The sequence below is a fragment of the Mytilus edulis genome, chromosome 12 (genome assembly GCF_963676685.1).
Source record: "Mytilus edulis chromosome 12, xbMytEdul2.2, whole genome shotgun sequence".
Classification (NCBI taxonomy): domain Eukaryota; kingdom Metazoa; phylum Mollusca; class Bivalvia; order Mytilida; family Mytilidae; genus Mytilus; species Mytilus edulis.
Genome location: NC_092355.1, coordinates 54,178,942 through 54,188,312, shown reverse-complemented (window position 1 = coordinate 54,188,312; position 9,371 = coordinate 54,178,942). Strand labels below are relative to the sequence as shown.

The window sequence follows — 9,371 nt, the reverse complement described above, 5'->3', positions numbered from 1 at the left end:
CCTGACGAGATCTTTTGATTAATTTATAAATATAGTAAACATTTGACCGAGTTTTAAAATGTATTAATGGTTGTTCTTCCGTAATGCGTTTTTTAATGCTCTGTGCTAAGTAGATTAACATTATAAATTAAGTTTTCGTGACGGTTACAGATTAGATTCGAAGCCAAAATTAATAAACTGGTAACATATTTATAAGTGACAAACTTCCATCCAATTGGGCATATATTGATATAGATAATTTAAATATATATATTTGATTGTTCACATGTCGATTTAAATTTAAAAGATTTAAAAACAAATTGTTCTGCGTAGAGATAACGGTGTTGACTATACCCCTTAGAAACGGATGGGTGAACCGGAAGTGTCACCTTTATATTGTCACCTGCACACGATCAAAGGCTTTTAAAAGGATCAATAACGTGTTTAATAGGATCAATGAAGCCAATACACAAATCGTTATATTTGGCAATACACTATTTGTGTGTAAGCTCATCGTAGGACTGAAAATATGTCTGTCAATATCCTGGGATAAAAATGTGTACAATGAAAATCAATGTCACCGCAAAAAAATAAGAGAGATCGTTTTAATCTGTTTAGATTTTTTGAAAACTGTGGAAGTGAATGAAAGAAAGAAATATTGGATTTTAAAAGCTTTACAAATAAGACATATTTGCATTTCTATGCTAAGGTAAACTTTAAAGTAATGAATTTGTACTGAGGAACTTGATAAATTAATCAATATCGTCATATGCAGTTGTGGATTAGAAATCGAATGTGAGTGACATTGGTTAATGAACGATGCAATGAAAAGAACAGCGATTGGATTAGGAACAGATTTATTAAACAGTTGTATATCTACTGACGACCCAGTTACGTCCCTAGACCCAACTTAGAAACACTTATCAATAAGGTAATTAGCTAAAACGAAAGACAATTTAGTGTCCGATATGGCTTCGTCATTCTTAGGCCCGAATCTCCGAGGCCGTATGCCGTCATTTCTGAAGGATATAGAAACAGACTTTGCATCCCAACGTATTCAAGAAGTGAGCAATATGACTTTGGTAAGGAATATGACAATGCGTTTTATAATTTATTACAGAAATATACCGATTTAGACACCACGGACCGTTTTTGTTACGTAGGTGACGTCAAAGAAAATTTTGTGGAGAAAATTGCGGACAAGTTTTGTCTACTGGAACCTGTGATGACTGTCATAACCCGGCCATTACAGCTATGTGGAGACTGACAACCAGAAGTTCTCTCCCTTAGAATTGCACAAACTGGCGCCGAGGAATACTTCCGTCAGTTAAAGAAAAGTAAGGATTCAGGACAAATTAGTGTTTGAACAAAATTATGTTAAAAGATGCTATCCGATACTTTGAGAATCCCAAGGAGACGTATGCGAATATTAATGGGATGCTTGGCTCCTGGTGGACAACTCCTTATCGTTCACAGGACCGAGCAACCTAAATACATTGCCACTATTTGGTGATGCCAAAGAGAGGCTGGAATCCAACGAGACGCCTTATATGGATATAATTAATGACTTGCAAGAATGTAAACTTGACATTCAGTGGGAAATGGAATGCTTACCACTGATAATTTCAAAACGCAAGTGTTTTTCTATGTTGAAGGAAAAATTTCCTCCAATGATGGAAATTATGAGCGATTCTGAAATAACTTCCGGTGTGCGTGAACTATCGGAGGGAATTCTAAAGTATGAAGGGGAAAATGTTGAACTAGTAGATAGACTTTTATTATATCTCCGTTTCGAAATCCAAACTTGATGAAGGATTTCCGAAGTTACACAGGTACGGACAGAGTGAAAATGTTTTTCCAGATTTGCATGATCTGAAGTTTTCAATGGAGTTGACGGAAGAAATCAAAACCATTCGTTAGCAAAAAGAACTACGAACATAAAAAGACACAAAGACGGTAGTTAGCAATTTGTGTTGCCTTTACGTTTGCTTTTTAAAGTTTAATAGATATAATATTACCAAAACTTATCAATTAGTCCAGGTCAAAATTTTGAGTGGGCGAATCAGTATAAATTAGCGCTAAAAGTGCCTTCAGCAATATATTAACCGCAACTAAATTTCTACTTATTGTCCATTTAATTATATTGTACTAGATATCTTGCCAAGTATGGTATAAGCGAATAATTAAATGTTACGTTTTCCTAGAGTCTTGAACAAAAGCAGTGAAAATTTGTGAATGGATATTTGGAATTACTTCGCATTATTCAAAAATACCGTTAACACATCGTCAATAGATAGATAATAATGGTTTATTAATTTGGCAATCTATTGATCAAATAAAAGTATAAATAACAATGGGAAGGTCACATGGTATATGGAAACAATACAACATGGCTTTTGTAATAGAATGGCCCAAAGCGCGCGAAAGGGTCAGAAAAACAATTATTGAGAAGTATAAAGGAAAATTTTCTGGTCTACGTAAATTATAAATAGTATGCAATTCACGGCGAGTCGAATCAATGGAATCACATTATGTAACAAAAGTTTCGAAAAGAAAATTGCTTTAGTTTAAAGAGAAGGAAACGGTATAGGATCTCGTTTTTTATTATATCTTTAAGTAGCGTATGTGCGTACTTAGGCTTAGGTATAGCTTACTGTTTGCAGCCTAATTAAGAACAAAAAAATACGTAGTCTTTTTTACCTTTGATAAGCGTGTTTGCTAACTTAAGCTTATGAAACTTCAGTATGTGCAGCTTTAATTTAGAAAAGTCTTTTCACTTTGATTTATTTAACAAAGGAGAATATAAAAATTTGCTTGCACTTCTGTTCGTTTCCCTCGAACCCCAAAGAAATTACAATAAATTTGCCATTTTCAAATCCACAGAAATATGTATATAAAACAGTTTCTTGTTCGTACCGACGATCTTAATCAAAACAATGTTTGCTACGCCATTGGTCTAATATCCATTGCTTAGGAAATTGTCAGCGAGCCAATCCAACCGTTTTGTTTTGCTCCCAAATTATCACCAAATGTCTTAATCATTTATAAAAATATGTCTGTGATCAAGTATATGCTCAGCGCTTGGTGCCAATTTTTATTTTTTATAGTAACTAGTCATTTTTGTGAATTTAGAAGTTTGTATGAATAAAAGTCTTTTGTTGTTTATGTCATCAAATATCTTCCCTATATGATCATTTCATGGCATGGCTGGAATCTTATTAGGAATAAACCATTTTTATTTGTCTTCACAACTACATGGCTGACATAACATTTTAATGATTGAAAAAGAAAAAAATGTCAGCCATGAATAGTTGTGAAGAAAAATAAAGAACTGAAGATGGCCTATGGCCGAAACGTTTTAAAAATTGGTTTATTCCTACAATAATGTAAAGTATGTTCCCTCATTGAAATTTTTAAAACAAGGATCTTATAAGTAATACAATGCCATAAGCAAGCCTGATCTTTCCCAAACACTATTGTCCCAACTTTATACGAGATCCATGAATGAATCAAACATCGGTGGTGTTGATTTATTTGCATACTTATGGTGAAGATGTGGTATACAGGTCAATGAGACAGAAACCCAACGAAAAGACATTTAGAACTAGGCCGACACGCGGTCTTCAACAATAGCCATATGTCTATTCCTTTGAGATATTATTGTGTCTCGGAGAACACAATTGATCACCCTGCAGATGCGAAGTGTTATTTTAAAATACACAAAGTTGAGCATTCAAACTGTTAGAGTTATCCAGAACTATAACATGTAACTGCTTATACCCCAAAAATGCCAAAGTTCAACTATCTCCCTAAAGTGAACATATTAATAAAAATCAAAACCCTGACCACATGCACACCTTCAATGTATGTACAAACAGTCAGCAAAGTGAAAACTTCCTAGCATTCAAACTGTAGGAGGAGCTATCCGGAAACCCTCCTCTTATAGCAAGTAAATACTCCAAAAAAATGACAAAGTTCAACTATTTCCCAAAAAAAGCAAATATTAATAAATATTATAACCCTGCATGACCATATGCAACACCTTCAATATATGCATGTACAAACACACAGCAAGTGGATTCAAACTGTAGGAGGGAATTATGCGGAATAACTATATACCCATAATGGGACGGATGGACAGGGGTAAAACAATAGGCCCCCAACTTTTAGTTGCGGGGGCATAAAAATGTTTATGCTATCAACACCAAATTCTTCAACTAACAAAAACACATAAAATATGTCATGTCGTGTAACAACCGATGACGTCATTCATAGCTACAATTTCATTAAAATACTGATCATGTGTTCAAGGTTTGAAGGTTAAACCCCAAACTTAGACGAATATGTATACCTTACAAACATTCCATACACAAAATAAATTGACCTATTGCTTCTTGTATCTGAGAGAAAAACACCTATTTACTTATCATAACATACACGAGTATAGCTGATCTATTGCTTAGTGTTGAGAAACAAACCAAATAAAAAAATTAACTCGAACCAAGAGCAAAAATTACAAATGTAGGTCAAGGTCAGTTCGACATGCACACCCCACAATAATTAGGTCAATGTCCGATGAGACCCTGTCCGATCGACATGCACACTTTACAATAAATAGGTCAAGGTCCGATGAGCCCTGTCCGTTCGACATTCACACCTTACAATAATTAGGCCAAGGTCCAATGAAACCCTGTCCGTTCGACATACACACCTTACAATAATTAGGTCAAGGTCCGATGAGACCCTGTCCGTTCGACATGCACACCTTACAATAATTAGGTCAAGGTCCGATGAGACCCCTGTCAGTTCGACATGTACACCTTACATTTCATACACTGACATATTGCTTACTTCAAGTATCTAAGCAATGGACTGGACCACAGAAAACGTAGCCTTTGTCACTGGTCAATGAAATGTAACCAACAGAGGCAGATCCAGATTTTTTTGTGATTAGGGGGCGGCACGGACAGCCTAATAGGGGACATGCTCCAGTGATTCACTAATCAACCAATTTTTCCAACAAAAGACGTTTGGGGCACTGTCCTCAATCCCGACCTCTAGTCTAATTCAAATAAAACCTGTCTAAAAGACATGTAGATCTTGCAAGTAACCCATATACCAAATAAATTTATCATATAACTCATATGCAACAAATTCACATGACAAAAAAACAATAAATATTCATGCAGTTTCTTAACACGAAAATAGACAAAAGACATTACAGGCGAAGACATCTACACGAAGGATTTGAGGCATTCAGATCGTGTTTACTATCTGAAATATAAAGCTTTATACAAACAACTAGACATACCAAGAAATCTCAACCTTGCAAACAGATCCTTGAATTGAGACAAGTCATGTATGGCATGCATTTACACATTGCAACATCCCAAAACGTTAAACTAGAACGTATCTAGTTTTTAAGCAGTTTTAAATAATGGAATGAGATCTAGAACAATAGACATATGCCAAACGGAAACTTCAGAACATAAATCATCTATCTATGCACCAAATATGAAGTACCAAGGCCTTACACTTCAGAGTATACAACTAAGTACATAACCATCCAAATGTAGCACATTCTGCTTTGCCAAATGTTGCAGGCCAGACAGCAACTCTAGTTTTAAAGCACTTTTAGCAGTTATGGAATTATGGAAATTAAGTCAATGACAAAACACACATGTTAGTTGTAAACTTCTGACCATAAAGCATTTGCAAGTTTTCTACCTTTTAAAAATTAAAGACATCAATAGTGAACACAAGCTTAATATTCCTATGTCTTGCATACTGCAACTGTCGTCAGTTAAATGTCCTAGTTATTAATAAATCCTTAAGAATAAAGAAACCAAGTCTATACTACAACCGTTTTGATAGAATAAATGCAATCTTTACCCCAATTATTATAGATTATCCTTGGCCATTTCAACAAGATTGATTTTCTCGCTTGAGATTACCAATAATAATCTGTTTATCGCTATTTCACCTACAATGACGTTGTTCATTTCATTGGCAATGGCACGTGCACCTATTTTCTTGCGATAATTTTTCATATCAGTCTACTGTGCTAAAAAAAGAATTTATTAGTCAGTAAGATCAAAGGAAAATTTTGTAAAATAATCATAATGAAGAATATTGTAACAGCAGGTAGGTGTTAAATAATTTTATTTCAAGCACAACAATAATTATCAGTCACACTTCATCCACACCATAACAACAATGAATATTATGTTTTGATATATTTCTTTCACCTCTGTGATCATTTTTGGTATCATAAGGCCTCTATTACAGTTTTTCATATCACATGTTGATTAGACAATGTTATTTTTGTATATACAAGGTTTGTTACTGACAAAACAAAACACTATTTAAATAAAAGACAAAATTGTATATTTCTTTTTGAGACATATAAAACAAAATAGATACTTTCAAACAGGAATTATTAATCAATTACTCAACATCCAGTGGCAAGTATTACATGAATTATTCAGGACAAATTGTTGGTAAATTCTAATTAATTTTCAGTCTTTCTTTACAAAGTGTGATTAAACATTATTCTCATTCTCATAAAAACAATCAAAATTGCACAAAATATGTGATCACAATCCAAAGGATAGTTTATTCTATCTTGACCCAACATATTCTCTTTTCCAGGGTCCATACACCATACACATACTGTCTGAAGTTGCCAAGACCCAATCACTTTTAGGACTTTTCAATGCAAAAATTCATTTAAATTCAATAAATATGTCCTGGTCTTTCATTGTGGCTCATAATTAAGTTTTTAAGTGTAATATCAAGTCCAAACAGGGTCCATAAGAAAGATTTCCCTAGAATTCTTCAAAAAAAGTGGTGAATAAGGTCTTAGACTGTCCAAATTTTGGTATTTTCAATAAAATAGTACTTCAAACTACCAGGGAAGAAAATATTTTGTGAAATTTACTGTGCATGACCTGTAAATCTGCATTAACTGTGTAACCGACAACATTACTCACTCCAACCCTCCTTTCTATTCAAAGTTTTCTTATACATCTTGTTGCTACTTTGCCCCTCTTATATATGAAAATTGTCAATTTAATTGTCTTGATCCGAGTACTATGTTTAATTTGACTCAAGTCCCACCCCATTGCAACAGAAATGTATGAAGAAAATTTGGAACAGAAAAGCTTGCATGCAAACCACAACAACTATAATATATAAATTAAAAAAAATACAGGTGAATCTATAGAATAAATAAATCAAAACCAAACAAAAACAAAAATAAAAATGTGTGTTAATCCATTACGGTACAAAATCAGAACACTCACAATCATAGTTTTAACAGCAAAACATCTTGCATATCTTGTGCTTTACCTATTAATCTTTTATTCTTTTAAATTTATTTAGCACCTTACAAGTACTAAAAAAATTCTTTAATGTTCAAATGCATATTTAAGACTTTACGAATGAAAACATCTAAAATTTAAGACAAAGGGTTTATTCATAGTATGTCATTGTTGTATATAGGAGAATCTGGAAAAGGGGGGGGTCTGTTATTCTGTAAACATTTAATTTTCACCCCTTTTTTCTCTAATCTTCAAAAAATTAGACCATGCAAATCTCTAATCTTCTTTTTTTTTGCCTGTTATTCTGTAATCTTCATTTTTTAAGGGCATTATTTGAATCATTTAACCCCATCCAAACCCTCATATAGCTTAAGGTTTTTCGAGGTGCAGTTTAAAAATCACTAATGAAATAATGGGAGTTTCTTTAAGAAAAAAAAAGAGGGGGCAGGAGAGGCAGAAATAAACTAATTATTATATAATACAAATTATATATAAATCTACATCTACTTAACAATGTTTATAAATTAAAAAATACTATTTTGTTATTTATTACGATATGTCCGACTAGCTATGGTGTTATTCCTACTAATTACAGGCTCAAAATTACAATTGTGTAATTAAAAGCTAATAGCTCCACATTACAATTGTGTTATTAAAACAGCCAATATAAATATAGAAGATGTGGTAAGATTGCTACCACATTATACACCCGTCTAATGATGAAAACTTAACTATATGTCTATAAGCATACAGGATTTAGTTCAATCTGATTCAAGTACAGGTCCTGCGTGCATGCTAGCTTACAGGAATTTTACAAGTAAGTAAATACTAAGTTAGAAGTTTGAAAGACATTTAATGAGGTATGTTCTGTATTATAACAAGATAAATTGCATGGATTTGTAAGATTATCGAAAAAATGATGGTCCAAAGGTTTGATCACCAAAAAAAATATGCAAAAAATAGACAGAAACAATTTTGGACTTTGCACAAGAAATAATAGCGAGAACCAGCAGGTTTTATTCAAGGACCACATTTTTTTTTGGTTGAGAACTCTGGTATTTGTAGTTTTTTATCTGTAACTTCCCTGTTCTTTTATCCAGGCTTATCAATGAATTAAGCAAATATAGAATTATATAAGTAATATATATGAATATTTAGAGTTGATGGTCTGGTTAAAATATTCCAACCTGCTCCATCCAGTATAATCCAAAATTACAATTCATTCTAAGTATCCAATGAAAATTTATTAGGGCTATTCCAGAAAAAAATGTAGGGGGGGGGGGGGGGGGGGGGGGTGTTTATAAGGCACATTATATAAATAATACCTGGGTGATGGGTATAAGGGCAACTTTTCACACTATAATTCTCAATTACAATTGTCAGGGTGGCGGGTGCTGGCAAAAACTGCCTTCCACCCCCCCCCCCCCCCCCCCCCTACATTTTTTTCTGGAATAGTCCTAATACAGGAAATCATAGTACACAATTAAATACAGAAATTGTAGTACATTTAACTTGCAAAATGGTAAGAAAAAGAAAATGAAAACACATAAATATGTATATATAAAAAATACACAGCTCAAAAGATTAACACACAAGCTAATAACAATAAAATAAAATTAACTAAAAATGTTGCTTAAACAAAATAATAAGCTCTCGATTCTCTGACATGTAGAAACACTATTTATGTATAATAACAAAAACAAAGGTACATTTATTCTATTTTATAACTTGCCCTCCTTATCAATTTGAGATTTATATCTACATGCATACATTAATTCACCCATAATATAATTAATATTTGGGATGTAACACACCTATCTGGTTGGCTGACAGTGTTTCGTCTATCGACTTATAAACATAATTTTGTCATGTGACCGTGACGTAATCAACATTTTTTTTAATGATTTACCTTGGTTTAAAACAGAATTTAGAATTAAATTATAAGGAATGACTGTAATGTTTCTGCCTTTTTGAAATAGCATTAAAAAAAATGTGATGCACACACACACATTCTTTATGCTATTCCTTCAATGACAGAAAACTATAAGTCATTCCTTAATTGTACAAGGT

General features: G+C 33.1%; 1 pseudogene; it reads left to right on the top strand.

Annotated features, from left to right (window-relative positions):
• The first annotated feature begins 947 nt into the window (after positions 1 to 947).
• Positions 948 to 3,140, top strand: LOC139498816 (uncharacterized; annotated as a pseudogene).
• Positions 3,141 to 9,371: the final 6,231 nt, after the last annotated feature.